Below are 17,678 nucleotides of genomic sequence, written 5' to 3' on the forward strand. Positions count from 1 at the left end.
ATTCTCAACCTACATATTCTACATTCCTATTTCTGAACTTTCAAAATGCCATTTCCAGTTAGAAATTCTTTTCTCCCCTGCCTCCAATCATTACTGAGACTATGAAACATCCAACAAATTCCAGCAGATAGGCCACCATATCTAGAAATATCTCAAGAGGAAACAAACTTTCATATGCATTCTGACTCTTGGTGATATCAGTTATGACGCAACTTATTATATAATTATGTATATACTTTTAATAATATATGTTTTAGATATATCATGTCCTTAACAAATTTTTCAAGTTGCTATCTGTATATTCAATTTTAGCTATAAAGAGAATGTTATGAAGTTATCAAGAATTCACCATGATCAGCCTATGAAACCTCTGGAATTAGCAGTCTTCTGGATTGAGTTTATCATGCGCCATAAAGGAGCCAAACACCTTCGGCCAGCCATCCACAACCTCACCTAGTACCAGTACAATTCTTTGGATGTAATTGGGTTCCTGCTAGCATGCGTGGCAACTTTTATATTCCTGATCACTAAATGTTGCCTGTTTTGTTGCTGGAAGTTTGGTAAAACTGCAAAGAAGAAAAAGAGAAAGTAGCTTTTTTATTAACAGTTCGGCTGGAAACTTTGGTAGGATCCATCTGAATTAACCCAGCCACTGATTAGAATAGATTCCTCTCCTGCTTCCCCAGGCTCTTGTCCATTCCTCAGCTTATCAAGTCACAGATCAAAGACTCACCCCAAAGATATGCCACATGATTCAGAATTAAGGTTTAAAATAATCTGTTCTTTAAAAGAGAATATAAACAAAACACATGGAAGTTACTACCATTAAAGTCTCAGTGCTTTATTTCTTTCTTTCAGTTCAACCAATTGAGATGCTGTTTGAGACCTTAGGAACATAATGATTAATTCTATTTTCAGTACTGTTCATGCTGAATATTTCCTAAATAACATCGTTTTGGGTCCAGTGTATAAGAATTATTGCATGTTATCTAAAGGAACTAGACAAGAAGTAATGCAAAGCATTACTCTAGCCAGAGCTTCCCTTCTGGTCAGGAAGATCAGGAAACTGTCAGGGTTTCTACTCTGTTGTAAAGCAGATTTTACACCATCCATTTCCTTTCATATGACACATCAAACTTTGTCCCTCTTGGAATACAAAACACTATTTTTGGTCTTTGATTTGAAGATTTCCCTTCATTTGGATATTAATAATGATAGTACTTCATTTGTATTGTAACACTTCGTGGCTTCGGAGAACTAGCTGATTATCATATGTTAGCATGGTTGATGATATGATGGAGCAAAAGTAAATGATTGGAATTTAATTCCTACCTTTTTAAATTAATTTAAAAATTTATTTAATTCTTTCCTACATTAATTTTACTTACAATGTACATATTTGAAAAGAAGAAGCAAACTACTTAAGAGCTACTCTGCAAATACTTTGGGAAGAAAATGTATTTCTCAGAAATGCTATTTTCTATGGGTATGATTTCTCCATCAGAAACTCAAGAGTTTGCCCATTTCTTCCTTTTCCTTTGTCCCATCACTTCCCCTCATCCTCTCATGAACTGTACTGTGACGACTATCATAAGCACAAGTACCCATAACGGTAATTTACCCTTTAAATTACATAATCTCATCTGCCAAACTTGGAAACATATAATGTTTGCAGTCTTTGTGGAGGAAATGTTTAGTTGAATATTAAATTGTCTATAAAAGTGGATTCTAAGTGAGAAATAAGGGTGCAAGTTTTCTTTAGCCTTGTTTCATAAACTCATATTGGTCCAGAGATAATGTTAACTAGATGTTTTACCCAGTAGTTCATACCAGAGGAGTAAAAGCCACCATCCTGATGATCTATGGACAAAATCTGCCAATCATTAACAAGCATAGTGTTCTGGTCCCATGAAATAATAAGACAATCATCAGATATATGGTCAAATTTTTATCTCATTAGTGACCTTATGAAACAGACTGCAGAGCTGTTGAAAATGTTTGCCTGATGTGAGGCAGTTATTAATTGGCATGTCCAATTTTAACTTTTCCACCTATATAAAAATCATTTTCCAAATCTTATGCCTCTCTAAGGAATTAATGTACTGTTAGAAAAAAGTTAGTGAATTGAACTATTAGACAAATTCAGGGTGCTTAATGTACTAGTAATGTGGGAACTTGAAACACCAGAAAGAACATTGTGAACAAAGTTCTTATGAGCATCAGAGTGACTTAACAAAAATACTTCTCTTCTTAAAACAAAGCAAAGAGACGTAAACTCTCTGGCCTTCATTACTTGGAGAGATGTAAAAGAACTAATTCACTAAAAGGAAATCCTGAGAGCCTACCCAGAAGAAAAGTAAATCAATCTAACAATTTTATCAGACATAGAATGGCACACAAATAATCCTAAGGACCAAGTTATGGACCGACCATCTCTTGTTTCCTCTTTGAGGAACAAGAACTCATCTCTATCATAAATTCGTGGTCATTTCCATTGCTTATCTTGTTTATCTATAATTTACGGGTTATAGATTTTATATCAACTATCTCAAGTGAAGATATTTAATTATTTGGCATATTAGAAAGTAGCATTATAGTAACAATTTATTTCTATTTACAAGTGTATGCATCTATTTCTTTTTGAAAAATCCTTCTGATGCCTTTCTTTAATGGATGAGCAAATTCTTTCTTTACAGAAAATGGAAAAATTTGTCCAGAGCTTTGGAGAAGATGATGTTGTGTTATTTCTATTGGAATCAATGATGAAAAATTTCACCAAAGAAAACACAAACATGATCACAGTGATCTTAGCCCAGATCCCATAGAAGTTCAAATAAACTTTACACTCTTGATCATATCTGTAAAATGTTTTCTACAAAAAGAGGTAAAATTTCAAAATGCATGTATAGTCAAATATCCTCCTATTTCCATATTTTTTTAATAAAATTTCTTAAATTTTGCAAACTTTGCTTTGCTTTCAGAAAGTTATATGAATATAAATTAAGAAGGAGATTTTGGTATTATGACCAGGAACAAAAGAATGCCTAGATTCATCCATCAACTAGACTTCATCCCAAGGGATTTCGAAATAAAATGTGACACCTGCAAGCAGCAACAGAGGGAGTCATGGTATCATTCCAACCACGTGTTACCCAGTGTAGAGTTTGGTAAAAGGCTGAGTTGACAAGCTCTGATTCCAGGTACAAAATGGCCTCCAACTTTCCCCCTGCTCATATTCCCTTTTTCCAACTGAGTACTGTATAAAATTGGGGAATAGCATACTTGGTGTGTAGCCTAAGATAGATGACATGGGCCACTCTGAGTCCACTTACACTGTGGAATAGAGGTAAGAGACCAAAAGTCAGTCTAAAAATGGCTAGTTCTTTATCTGGTTTCAAGTGGGAAATGACAACATAAAGATTGATCCATAGGTTCCTGAATTTAATGTCTCCTCAATTGCCCATGCAGAATGTGACTTCATCAATCTAATTGCTTCTGAATAATTAGATGAACAATTCCAACTTTCTCAGCTAGGGTAGGAGTGTACAGGTATAAACTTGGGGAAAAAAAGTGGCAGAGTCAGGTCTACCCTAGAAAAAAGTAAATAAGTCCCCTTTGTTTAAAATCTTACTGTTTTTTTCTAAAATTGTAAGATCAGAGTTCTCTCATTGCTTTTGAGCTACAGGCTAGGTTCATGATTGATCTGAACTACTTCCAAGCAACCTACACACAGTGTTATTTTAGAGCTGACCTGGAATGCAGTACATAGCAATTCGTCCTTAAAATATATACATTCCAGTAATTTCAGATTCCCTGGGATTTTATTCCATGGATTTGGTTGCATAATCAGGCTCTAGTTAGATTCATGGTATATTCGATCTTTTATAGATAATAAAGTGTGATTAGATTGCCTAAGAGAACACCCTGATAATTTTCACATTTTCACTAATGATGGTAAATTGACTATAATGTGGGATGATCATTCTTGTGGATATACCAATAATAACATTATTATTATTTTTGTCATTCCTATGGGCTTTTTTATTTCTACATCAAAACTAATGACTAGGCCCTCAGTGACAAAACACATTAGATGCAAGTCAAAGATTTCTGTCCACAATATTCTAGGAAACAAGGTTTCCCACTACTATATAATAAAAATTTAGTTATATTGCCTCTCAAAGAAGAATAAATTATATTCTTACTCCCAAGTCAATGACAATAGTATTATTGAACACATAACATAGAAAGATATAAATCTTCTGTGAAATATCTTATGGGTAAGAAATATAAGCAAATCACTCCATATTTCCTAAAAAAAAAAAAAAAAAAAAAAGAGTAACAAGGATCATAGTAAAGGAACTAAACTGGCTTAGAGAATACCTAAAACATAAAAAAATAAACTGTCAGTGTAAATATTGGCATTAAATTTGCTGCCAGTGAGTGCTCAAAAGAAAATGAAAAGTGTATGATTGGAAACTGGAGGAAAGAAAATCCTTGTTATATCGTATCAGAAAGCTTGAAGAAATTGTCCTATGACTACATGGAATGAAGGATTTCTATGTGACAAACTTGTATGTCTAGCTGAGGAGATTTTCAAGCAAAGTTTCAAGATACTGACTGGTGTCTTCTGCTGCTTATAATAAAATGTGAGAGAAGAGACAGTAAAGTGATGGAAGAACTGTTAAACCAAAAGTAACCTGGACTTGATGACTTGTGAAATTCACAGTCTGTCCAGATTGCAAAAGAAGCTAATGTTAAGAGAGTCACTGTAAAACAAAACAAAACAAAATAAAACTGCTCTGGAGAAAAAGCCAAGATGGCGATAGAATCTTTTGCTAATACCTCAGAAAAATCAAAAGATCAGAGTACTCAATCACACAAAAGATTCTTTGGAGACATTGAAGGTATGAATCAATCAAACCAGAGAGCATAGTGGAAGTTACCCTTTCTTCCCCATTTCCTCCTCTTTTGAACTACAGTGTCTATAATTGTTATGCTAGATCTGTCACCATTATATTTGGAGAGCGGAAAACATCTTCCTTAGTCTCACAGGAGAGGAATCATTCTCCATAATGAATCATATCCAGAGCTTCTCCCATACCTGACTGAGATGATATGAAGGATGAAATTTGGGACTTTGAGATCATGCTGTAATGTGTTGAGACCTTTAGAAACCGTAGGAGGAAGTGAATATATTTTGCACGTGTGATGAACATGAATCTTTGGGGCCCAGAGGATAGACTGTGGTGATCAGAATAATGGCTGACAAAGATATCTAAGCCCTAATCCTCAGAATCTGTGAGTATATGTGAGCACCCTTGGTGAAAGTAACTTTGCAGATGTTATTATAATTAAAAACTTTTGAGGGGAGGGAAGTATCTTGGATGATCCAGGGAGAGCCCATCTAATCACATCTAAGATTTCTCAAAAGTAGAGAACTTTACCTGGCTTCAGAGGACCAGAGAGATGACAAGATGAGAAGAAATCAACTTGCTGATGCTGAATTTGGAGATGGAGGAAGGGGTTGGAATGCAGCTACTCAGGGGAGAAATGCACCAGGGAATGCAGGCAGCCGCCTGAACCTGAAAAAGAAAAGAAAATTGATTACCCCCTAAGCCTTCAGAAGGAAATGCAGCTCTGTCAACACCTTGAGTTTATTCCACTGAGACCTATATCAGACTTCTGATCTAAGAAGTAAATTTACAAGGTTTAAAGTTCTGAGTTTGTAGTAATTTGTTACACCAGCAATAAAAAAAAAAAAAAAATTAAAAAAAACTAACACAGAATTAAATTCTATGATTCTGTACTTCTAATCATGGAATAAAAACATCTCTTTATATAAACAGGTTCTATAGAGATACAATGACAAGAAACCTAACACCTTAACCTAACATCCATTCTAAAGATTGATCACTGGAATGATCTTCTTGGTATAATTCACAGACACAAACACTGAAAGTTAGAGTAAGAGTAAAACCAATCTGAGAAATAATAGTTCAACAAGAAACCATTTAACATTTGCTACTCTGAAACATTGACTCCTAAGTGCTAATTACTTCTCCTCTGGAAATTTTAAGAGTTTCTACATTGGTCCCCTTATTGAGTGGTTCTTTCATCTCATATCTACATTCTTACAATCTGCCATAAGAAATTTTCAAAAATGAAATAAGGAAATATCTCTCCATGACTCAAAACTTTCAAAGACTCCTCACTGTCTACAGAGCAAAGTCTAAATATTTATATTACCACAGCGAATTGCTCCTCATACTCTGAGGAAACTGTGTTCCTTCAGGCTTCCATGCTTTTTCACGTTGCTTTCTAAATCTAGATTCCCCCCCACACATATTATACTTGACAAAACACTAGTCATTACTCACTCTCTGCACCAACATCACTTTGTGAACATCACTCTTTTACTATTCCAGGCAGACTTATTCTGTATCCTACAGGGATTTATAAGGAGCTTTATGAACAGAACAGTCATAACTAAAATAATGCCTCCTTCATGGGTGTACACTAGCCATTGCCATTTCCATTTCTATATTTCCAAATTTATATTTCTCCTTTATCTCTTTCCTCAGTCTCCTGGAAACCAAAGCTTATATCACTCACAGAATGAATGTTTACTTAGAATCTGTATCCAAATCCTTTTTAAGGAAGATTCTCCTCTCATTTCAGGTCAATAGATTATTGATAGCATGAAAACAAATCTATCCCATGACATGCATCTTTCCCTTCCTACTTCTAATTTGATGGGAATTCCTGGTAAGATATTTTTTTAAATATAACTTACCTGAACTACAAAGGCAAGATACAAAACAAAGTTCAGAAGAAGGTACTTAGAGGATAAATACTTTCTAAGAGTAAGTATTGAGGAAGTATTGAAGAAGTGAGAGAAATATAAGGAATGTTGCAAATGTTCAGAAAAGGAAATGATCATAATTCAGAGGTAATATTCTTAAATAAAGGAAAGTAACCAAAGTTGATAGTCAAAGGATACCCATGTTTGGATAAAAAGGAAAAAAGGGAAGGAATAACTATAGCCAAAAGAACAACAGCAAGCTAAATGAAATGGAGCTAATAAAACAGGTGTGAAAATATGGAGAAAAATGCTTGGAAATGCTCAAATAAATCAGAATATCCTTGTGTTGACACATGCTGCTTTCGTATCTGGAAACTCCCTACATACAAGGTAATTTCTTCTTAGCCTAGAGCCAGTCGCATTTACAATGATACTGGTATTTATTTTTCACACTTAGAGGCACAAGATCATCTACGCTTTTCTTTATCTATTTGCTTTCCAAAGCCTCTGAACTGGAGATTAGCTTGCAGAGAAATTACGAAGGCGTGCTCTTGGAAATAGTCTTTATCTCATAGTCATTGTGACCTTGCTATGTGCCAGTTATATTTTAACTACTTAATTGACTCCATCCTGGATATAAGTGAGAGTTACCTCTGCAGTAAAGAAAGTTTATGAAGAAGGTTTGGATTTTATCAAGATGTCTAAGACACGGGCTTCTCCTCTTGTGCTTTCTTTTTATTTCGGCTGTGCATCTTGTGGAAAGGTGCTGCTGTGGCCAATGGAATATAATCATTGGATCAATTTAAAGACAATATTGGATGAACTTGCTCAGAGGGACCATGAAGTGACTGTGCTAGTATCTTCAGCTTCCATCCTTGTGGGTCCCAATAAGCCATCTACCCTTAAATTTGAGGTTCACCCTACATCCTTCACTAAGAATGAGCTTGATTGCTTTTTATAAAATGGATCAAGATATGGACATATGAGTTACCAAAGAGTACATTATGGGCACATGATCCAAAGATGCAAAAAACATATTATGAATATTCTGATACTGTTCAAAAGCTCTGTGAGGATGCAGTTTTGAACAAAAAACTTGTGAAAAAACTGCAGGAATACAGATTTGATGTTGTTCTTGGACATGCCATTTCTCCTTGTGCCGAGCTGCTGTCTGAACTACTTAACCTACCTTTGGTCTATAGTCTTTGACTTACCACTGGAATACATATGAAACATTCTGTGGAGGGCTTATATTACCTCTTTCCTATGTACCTGTTATCATATCAGAACTTAGTGACAAAAGGACATTTATGGAGAGGGTAACAAATATGTTGTATTACCTATATTTTGACTTTGCATTTGAGACTTTTAACAAGAAGTAGTGGGATAAATTTTACAATGAAGTATTACGTAAGTCTGGTTTATTTATTACATTTTCCCTCTAGTAGATGGAAAGAAACCTTACTTCCTTTGTGTGGGTTACAGTGTATATGTGTGTATATATATATATAATTTAAAATAAAAAATAACTTGTATTTTCTTAGTTTTAGTGTCAAAATGGAAATAGAACAGCTTCTCAGTCAAAATTTATCAACTATTCAAGAAAGTATGCAAAGTAATCTAGAACTGTGTGACACTGGAGATATCCCTCCATTTGACAATAATATTCCAATATGTGAATATTCTTGGGACTTGTTTATTTAGAAAGCTACATACTCACTGTGTTTTCGATAAATCATACTGTCTGTTATTTATTGCTGTAAAACCAACCACCCTAAAACTTAGCATTTAAAAGAGCAAACATATTATTTGCTCATGATCCTATGAATCAGCAACTTGGGCTGAGCTCAGGGAAATGTTTCTTCTTTGAGGCTTGTCTGGACTTCTTCATTAGCCTACGGTTAGTTATCAGCTTGGCTGCGGTGGAACAGTCCAAGAAAGTGTCACTCTCATGGCTGGGATTTGGCAGATTGGCAGGATACTGTGATTGTCTCTTCCATGTGACCTCTCCAACAGAAAAGCTTGGAATTTTTCACATGACAGCAGAATTCTAGAACAGCTTGTATGAAAGTTTTAGGCCTAGATTTGGAAGTCACACAATGTCACTTCTGCCACCTTCTATTGGTAAAACAAGTCACAAGGCAAGCCCGAATTCAAAGCGTGAAGAAGTAGCTTCCACCTCTCAATAGGAGGAGTTTCAAAGACTACGTAGCCATTTTTAATATACTATAGTAAGAAACTTCATTAAATATATTTAAAAATCAAGTGAAAGTCAGTCATGAGCAAATGTAATTTTAAACCTGGGTCTAGTAAAAAAATCTACTTCATGTACAAGAAAGTATGACACTTTGTGTAAGCTTTATGTTTACTTGTTTTTAAAATTAAACATTTCTATGAACTCATACCTGAGGTTCCTTTCAGCTTTCAGCATCAAAGTCTCTGATATCTCTCTTCTAGATTCAGTTCTTCTATTATTTTAATATCTCTAACATCTCCATCAGCTAATATCTCTATTAAGAAGGAAAATTACTTAGTGTGGATGAGTTGTCTCTGGGAATTATATAGTATTATTCCTTCCCTCTCAATGTATTAAAAGTCATTTGCTAAGTAAACCTAAAACACTGGGGATTAATATTAGAATTATCAATGTCTGCTTTCTGATTCTACAACACTGCAGTTTGAAAAATGAAGCAAAAGGCGAAGGTCCAGTATATTTTTCATATCTGGATGATTTCTAATCTTGATTCTGTGAGTACATTCATTCAACTACAAATATTTATTGAGCTTCTTCTTGTTCATGGTGGGGTGGAGCACAGAAGGAAAGTAGTAAATATTTATTGAGAATTTACTCTTCTCCAGGAAATCTTCTACATCCTTTACATTTATTAACTCATGAGAGACACACATAGAAATCCTGTTCATAGGCACTATTATTCTCGTCATTTTATAAATATGGAAACTTAAGTAAGATAACCTACTCAGGTTCTCTTGGGGAAGAAGTGATGGAGATGGGGTTAAAACACAGCAGTCTGGCCCCTGGACCTAAGCACTTGTATATTGCATTAACTGAAAGAAAAGCATGAGACTGTAATTTCAAAACTCCATGTACGATTTGGAGAAGCATTGTGCTAAGCACCAAGTGTGCTGCAATATAGAAGACCAAGAAGATTAGTTTTTCTTGATGTTGGTGGTCTTTATAACAAACACTCTCCATAGTCAGCATATACCGCTCAACTAACCAAACTTATCTTTGCCAGGAGAGATGTTCCCTCACCACCATTTACTCATAGGTACATATAAAGCATCTTTTTGTTTGGGAAGTATTGTAAAAATTTTAGAAACCTAAGAAAATTATCCCTTCCAAACTTATCTTAACCATCCTTGACAGAAATTCATAATTACTCTCAATGCCTAAGAATATTTACAAGGTAATTTACAATTACAAAGGAAATAAATATCCGAGTTATATAAATATTAAACTTCGAATACATATATAGTGTATGAGGTTATAGGAGGTAGTGGATTGGAGAATAGAACCAAGGTCAAAGTCTCAGGAACAAATTCTGCTAAAAATTAATCAAGAATCACAGATCATAGAAAATAAGCTCTTAGATGAGATTCCATTGCTAAGGCATGCAAGGTAATGTGAAGGAAAACAGAGCATCAAATGCCAAACAATCAAAGTAGAAAGCTGGTTGGTGAATGAAATGGGAGGATGAGTAGGCCTATCTGGAATAAAAGACTAAACAAATAACCCAAAGACCAATGTTTCTAAGATAAAAATTAATCAGGAATCATAGGTCATAGAAAATAAGCTCTTAAATGAGATACCATAATAAGCACATGCACAGCAATGGGAAGGAAAACAGGGCACCAAATAACAAACAATCAAAGTAGAATGCTGGGCTGTGAATGGGGTGGGTGCATTGGTCTGTGAGAATATGACTAAGCAAATAATCCAAAGTCAAGAAAAAGCTTAGAGAAATTGTAGGTAAATAAGGGGACAGAGGTGAAAGTGATTGACACAAATAGACTTTTACAACCAAGGCAGTTTTCCAGTCTGACTTTCCAGAAGTTTTATGTCATTCCTTGAACAAGAAGCCATCCCAGCATTGCTGATTTATTCTAGGACTAGAAACTAACAAAGGAGATCCTTTGACCAAGTTATAAACACTAAAAAGGAAGATATTTCAGCTTTTGTCAGGTGAGTCTGCTTTATCACCCATTCCCACTTGCTTCATAATATTTATTTTTAGCTTTTCCAGTATTTATAATTTTTCTGGAGACCAAAGAGACAAGTTTAGATATGGGAAAACACTTCACAGTCTGAATCATGAGATACTTCCTTAGCCTCCTATCCTTTCTAGGCAGTTATCAAGCAGCCTTCCCTTTATATTAGATTGTAGTAATTGATACAGTCAGAATGTTTCAAATTTCCTAGGACAGAAAAAATAAATGACATAGAGATCAAAGTGAAGGACATCATTTCATTTAGTGCACCTCATTCATCATGCCCTTTCTTGATCACAGATGGTCCAAGAATCTAGTCCCACAGTAAGCTTTCTTCTTTAAAACATACAAGAAAGGGTGAGACTTTAAGCTATGGAAGGGAAGGCTATTGATTCTTAGTGATATACGCATCATTAGGGAAGCTTCTTAAACCACTGGGGTTTCTCTTCTCGCCTCTCTCTATATCCCTAAAGGAAATTCAATCTCCTATGAGTAACCTGTTTATTCTCTGGTGGCTGGCTTAGTGACACTGGAGACCAGATGGAAACAAGTGTGAACAGTGCAAATTCTTCATGCTGCAGGTCCATGTTTAATGTGGAAAGTCATTAATAATCTTTAGAAAACAATCTCTATGGGGGTGAGATCAAGTTGGTGAAGTAGGAAGGCCCTGAACTTACCTCCTCCCATGGACACACCAAAATAAAACTACTCACAAAGCAACTATCTTTGAGAACAACTTGAAGACTAGCATAAAAGATTGCCCACAACTAAAGATATAAAGAAGGAGCCACAACTAGACAAGTAGGAGGAGCAGAGATGCAGTCTAACCAGGGCCCACACCCTGGGGTTGGCCATCCACAATCAGGAGGAATATCACAACCACAGAGGTCCTCCTCCAGGAGGAAGGGGTCTGAGCCCCCACTTCAGGCTCCCCACTTTGGTAAGATAGGCCCCCAGAATGTCTGGCTTTGAAAACCAGACGGGCTTACATTCGAGAGAACAGGAGAGTCTGTAAACAGAGATTCTGTTCTCAGAGTGTGCACACAAAATCTCACACAGTCTGAGTCCCACTGAAGAGGCAGTAGTTTGAAAGGCACCTGGGTGAGACCCACTTTCTGATCTTGGCGAGTCTCCTGGAGAGACATTGTGCAGCTGGGACTCCTCCTAGGGATGGAGACTCCGGTGGCAGTCATTTTGGGGAGCTTGTTCTACCATGCTGACACTGGCACTGACAAGCACAATTTTGGAAGCCTCCCTCTAACCTATTAGCACCAGGGGCTTGCCTGCCAGTGGGTCCACGGCAGTCACACAATCCTGGGTCATCCCTGGAAGATGGGGATGCTCAGTTAGTTAAAAAAAAAAAAAAAAAAAGTTTAAAATGTTAGAGCATTAAGTAAAAATGCACAAATATCATGAACGTGATACAAGCCCAATGCTATGCAGGAAAATGACCATTTAGAATGTAATATTCATCACATACTTAAATAATTACAGAGAGATATTGACTTAGAATTAAAATCTGTTAGTTAACTTGAACTTGTAATACATAAAACGAGAAGTAATCTTTAACAATTATTTGAACCTGGCTTCAAAGGTGCAGAGGGGAGAGGTTATTGTAAGCTATGTAAGTCTCTCACTCAACATGTATTTTTTTTTTCTTCTCTTTTTTCTGTATATATGTTTGTTTAAATTATAAAACACTGGCATTATTTGTTCATCTTGACCAACACAGACTTGAAGCTTTATTGCTATATCTTGTAAGAAAACATGGATACAAATTCACAAATTTACATATATTCCTTTTCCTATTTTCTTTTTCAGGAAGACCCACTACATTGTGTGAATTGATGGGGAAAACTGATATTTGGCTGATAAGAAGCTATTGAGATTTTGAATTTCCCCCCCCACTCTTACCAAATTTTGAATTTGTTGGAGGACTCCACAGCAAACCTGCCAAACCACTGCCTAAGGTAAACTGGTCTCTTGAATAGTTTTCCATTCCCAGTCCAAATACTGTCTTATGGAAAAGACATGGACAATATATAAAATTTCTTCACACCATGCCCTCACTTATTAGGTGTTTCATGTTTTATTATCACTGAAGATTCTGAGCTACATAACAGTCATGAAAAGTAAGAGAGAAATGCAAGATTGTGTGGATATAGCCACGATAAAAAAGTCTTCCAAACATAGGAAACGATATTTTTTTCAACAAATGTGTATTCTTTGTCTGCTAGATACCAGATTCTACACTCTGAACTGAAGAAGGAGGGGTGAATGAGATAGACACAGTTGTAGTCCTTAGGGATATTATAGACTGGTCAGCCAGAAAAACTATAAATGTTAAACAGTTATTTACAATAAAGTACAAATCACAAAATGCATAAGACTGAGGTAATGTGGGAGCTTATCTCTTGTATTTTATTAAAGTAAATTGCAATGAGGTATTTAAAAGAATCAAATTCTGATATGTGTTATTAAAAATGGAAATATGTGAGAGTATTCAAAGGTTATGGAATCTGGTGCTTTAATATATGGTACTATGGTAGCTAGGAAATATACAAAAGCCAAATCCTACCGGTAGTGCCTTTCCTATAAAATATGGATGCACAAGAAAAAAAGAAGAAAAATGAGGGAGGGGGTTTACTTACCTATCTCATTGGAGTGGTGTGAGAACAAAATGGTCTAATACAGTCATTCCTCATTATATACAGATTCTGTATTTTCAAATTTGCCTACTCACTAAAATTTATTTGTAACCCCAGAATCAATATTTGTAGTGCTTCATGGTCATTCATAGATATGTACAGAACAGCAAAAAAGTTACTCACTGAACGTGCATATTCCCAGTTGAGCATTGAACAAGGCAATCCTCTGCCTTTTTGTTGCAGCTCTCACACTGTAAATAAGTGTCCCTTTCAGGTCTAATTAATGCCACATTTTTGCATTTGAGTGCTTTCTGTTGGTGATGTCGCTGTTTAGAATGGCCCCCAAGGAGAGTGCTGACATGTTTTCTGTTGTTCCAGAAAAGAAGTAAGAAGGCTGTGATGCGCCTTAGGAAGAAAATATGTTTGCCAGATAATCTGCATTCCGTTCCATGAGTTATAGCACTGTTGGCTATGAGTTCAGTGTTAATGAATCAACAATGTATGTTAAACAAGGTGTTTTAAAACAGAAACACACATAAAACCAGCTTATGTGTTGAGCAGTTGACAAAAATGTTGCGACAAGAAGCTTGGGTGAAACCAGGAGCAATGATTCATTACTCACTAATGACATGTTTGTGGCAACTTTATAGAACATAATTACTGAGAATAAAAAGAATCGACTGGATACATAAAGCCCGTACACAGTGCCAAGGACACAGTGCTTGATAAATATTAGCTATTGTGAAAAATTTCTTAGTGTCCCTTTTGACAAAAGGAATTTGTCTCAGAAACCAAAGTAAGAAGAAGAAAATGTTAAAATTGTATTTGAAGATTTAAGCAGTCTCACTAGTATCTAGAGTGGAGGGATTCCTTCTGATATATGCACTTGTGTATGTGCCATACTGGCAAACTCATGACAGTTTTCCCAAAAAATTTGTTCTCATCATATTTGAGATCAAAGAACTTCACAGCACAAAATAGAACAGAAATTATTGTATCCTGATAATACAATTCATGGAATAAGCCTCTCTCAGGAATTGGTTGTAGTGGTGCATTAAAAATCATCCAGTAATGTATAAATTAGATAAGATATAGTTCTATTTCAATCATGTAAACTGCCTGATCTCACTAGCTAGGCTTGGAAACAAATATAGTAAAGTAGATATCAGAGAGAAAGTGCCTAGTTTAGTATTAACCTGCACAATAGGCTACAAATTTTAAAATGTAAATGAAAGTTTTCCATAACTTTATGTCATGAACCCCAATTAGTTCATAGATAGCCTGATCAGATGCTTTACCCAATATATCACACTCTCATGGAGTAAAATCCACCCAAAATAAACAGTTTACAGGCAAAATCTGTCACATTCATTATGTCATAGCATTAATTCCCTTAAAATATCTGGGCCATGATCAGAAATAAAATTAAATTTATACTCAAAATTTAAACATCCCATATAAAAATAATGATAATATATGATATTGTAATTTCATTAGGTTTTGAATGAAAATAGAGAGAAATAAACTACAGGAAGTTTTGAAAAGCTATTTCCTTAAGAGAGATGAAATTAATATAGCATGCCCAGTGTTATCAGAGCATGAGGTAGAAAGAAAAAGGAAATAATATTTTAAGATAAGGAAAATTGCTTTCATCAGTCTTTTTCTCTTTCAGTCAATTAATGTAATATCACCAGAAGTTTAATAGATCAGAATCTTAGCTGAGGATTAAATTTAGGGAACCTGTCAGTATTGGGAATTTGAAACACCAATAAATAAAGAATAAATTGTGATTAATAAATTCAGAGTCATTTATTTATATATAGATGATTTAACAAGAGCACTTTCCTTCTTTTACCAAAGCAATTATATGTAACCTCATAATCAGGTTATATTATCATATGTAGCCTTTATAATCAGGAAAGCCTGTACACCAAAAGAGACATCCTGAAAACTGCCAAGAAGAAAAGTAGACCAATTCAGTAACAAATACACTGGACATAGAATGACATAAAAATTCAAGAAGCCGAGCTACAGACAGACTCTCTGTTAGGAATTCAGGCCCTTTTAAATATTTGTCTTCTGTCAACTCCTCCAAACAAAACCAAAAAATAACCAAACAAACAAAAAAAACTTGTTGATCAAGCAAGGCTGGGTTTATTTGACTTATTATAGGAAACAAGAACAGCACTTTGACAGAGTTTTATTACTTTTCAGCAGAGGAAAGTCAGGGGAAGATAATTCTAAGGTGTTGGGGCCTGGTTGGTGATATCGAGGAAGAATTTGTAAAGTAAGGAACAGTTTGGGACTGGGCAAAGTTCAAGGCATAACTTTGGATTGCTGGACACAGTGAGGTCAGGTCTTGAATTTTGTCCTGGTGAGCAAGTCACGTGTTTTAATAAGCACACTATTTTACTTGGTCACAATCCTGTCATCCTGGGACAAATTACTAAGTCATTGTTGCTGGAACTTATCATTACTTAACATAGAACTAGAAAAAAATTCCTGGTCCTGCTATTGTTTGAGACATGGAATAAAAATTACACTGTTTTCAAAACTCACTTAAGAAAAGTAAACCTGTGCTGTCACAATGTAAAATGTTCTTCACTGGAAACTTCCACTTTACTGCTGTCTCTTGTTGATAAGTAATAAATAAATCACCATACTTGCCTAGTAGTCAATGATTATACATTGATTAAAGAAAATAGATTTCACATTACACATCTCTTTCCAAGGGGGTTTAATGGTTTGGCATGTTAGAAGATGAGGCATTCTAAAAATACTTCTCTCTTTAGAAATATATGTATTCATTTCCTTCAAACAAACTAAAAAAAGAATGAATGAAACAAACAAACAAACAAAACTCTCTCTCTCTCTTTGCTGATGCCCCTTTGTAGTGCAACAAACTATTTCTTTTCAGAAAATTGAAAAGTTTGTCCAAACCTCTGGAGAAGATGGCATTGTATTATTTAGTTTGGGCTCAATGGTCCAAAACCTTCCAGAAGAAAAGGCTAACATGATTGCATTGGCCCTTGCCCAGATTCCACAGAAGGTATGATACATTGCCTTTGTGCTGAACAACTACTTGAATGACTCTCTTTAATGTCTATGAAGTGGGTCCATTAAAATAGTTTTTGCAAGGGGGAGAGAATTTCATAACACAATTAGATCAAAATGAACTGGTATATCTGTTTTTCTTTTGAAGTCAAATTTTAAAATGGCGCAAGGGGGACTCATGTGCTTAAATATTCCAACTCAAGTTTTACTTTGTTCTCAGAGACACTTCTATATAAGAGGTTATGTGTGAGGTTTCAGTGCTATTAAGTTAATAGTAAGAACATAAGAATGTCCAAATCTTACCCCACAAATGATAATTTTCCCCAGAGGAGTTCCTGGGGGACTGTGGAAGTTCTGAGCAGCAGAGAGGCATTGTGTTACAGTTCAGTTAGTAGCTGCACTCGATATTCAATATTCAAAATAGAATTTTGAAAAAGGCTGAGTTGGAGCATAAATATTCAGATCCTTCCTCCTGCTCCTGCTCTCCCTTTTCCCAAGATGAAAAGAGCATATATCTTTTTTTTTCTTTCTTTTTTTTTTTTAAACATCTTTATTGGAGTATAATTGCTTTACAATGGTGTGTTAGTTTCTGCCTTATAACAAAGTGAATCAGTTATACATATACATATGTCCCCATATCTCCTCCCTCTTGCGTCTCCCTCCATCCCACCCCCCCATCCCACCCCTCTAGGTGGTCACAAAGCACCGAGCTGATCTCCCTGTGCTATGCGGCTGCTTCCCACTAGCTAACTATTTTACGTTTGGTAGTGTATATGTGTCCATGCCACTCTCTCACTTTGTCCCAGGTTACCCTTCCCCCTCCCCATATCCTCAAGTCCATTCTCTAGTAGGTCTGTGTCTTAAAACCAGTCGTTGAGTAAAAGACCAAGAGAGACCCCTGGGAGCCATGCTTTGTTTCCTGTTAAAGCAGAAAAGGATGA

At 35.5% G+C, this 17,678-nt stretch overlaps 1 pseudogene across 1 annotated transcript in view; it reads left to right on the forward strand.

The window, feature by feature from the left end:
- The window catches only part of LOC309660868 (UDP-glucuronosyltransferase 2B17-like), a 29,737-nt pseudogene extending 12,322 nt beyond the window's left edge, over positions 1 to 17,415 (forward strand). Inside the window, exons 2-5 of the transcript XR_014268390.1 lie at positions 313 to 8,215; positions 12,857 to 13,005; positions 13,113 to 13,167; positions 16,578 to 17,415. The product of XR_014268390.1 is annotated as a UDP-glucuronosyltransferase 2B17-like (transcript). The remainder of the gene's footprint in view (positions 1 to 312; positions 8,216 to 12,856; positions 13,006 to 13,112; positions 13,168 to 16,577) is intronic.
- Positions 17,416 to 17,678: the final 263 nt, after the last annotated feature.

The sequence above is a fragment of the Balaenoptera physalus genome (genome assembly GCF_965194825.1).
Source record: "Balaenoptera physalus genome assembly, chromosome: 5".
In the NCBI taxonomy this organism is placed as follows: domain Eukaryota; kingdom Metazoa; phylum Chordata; class Mammalia; order Artiodactyla; family Balaenopteridae; genus Balaenoptera; species Balaenoptera physalus.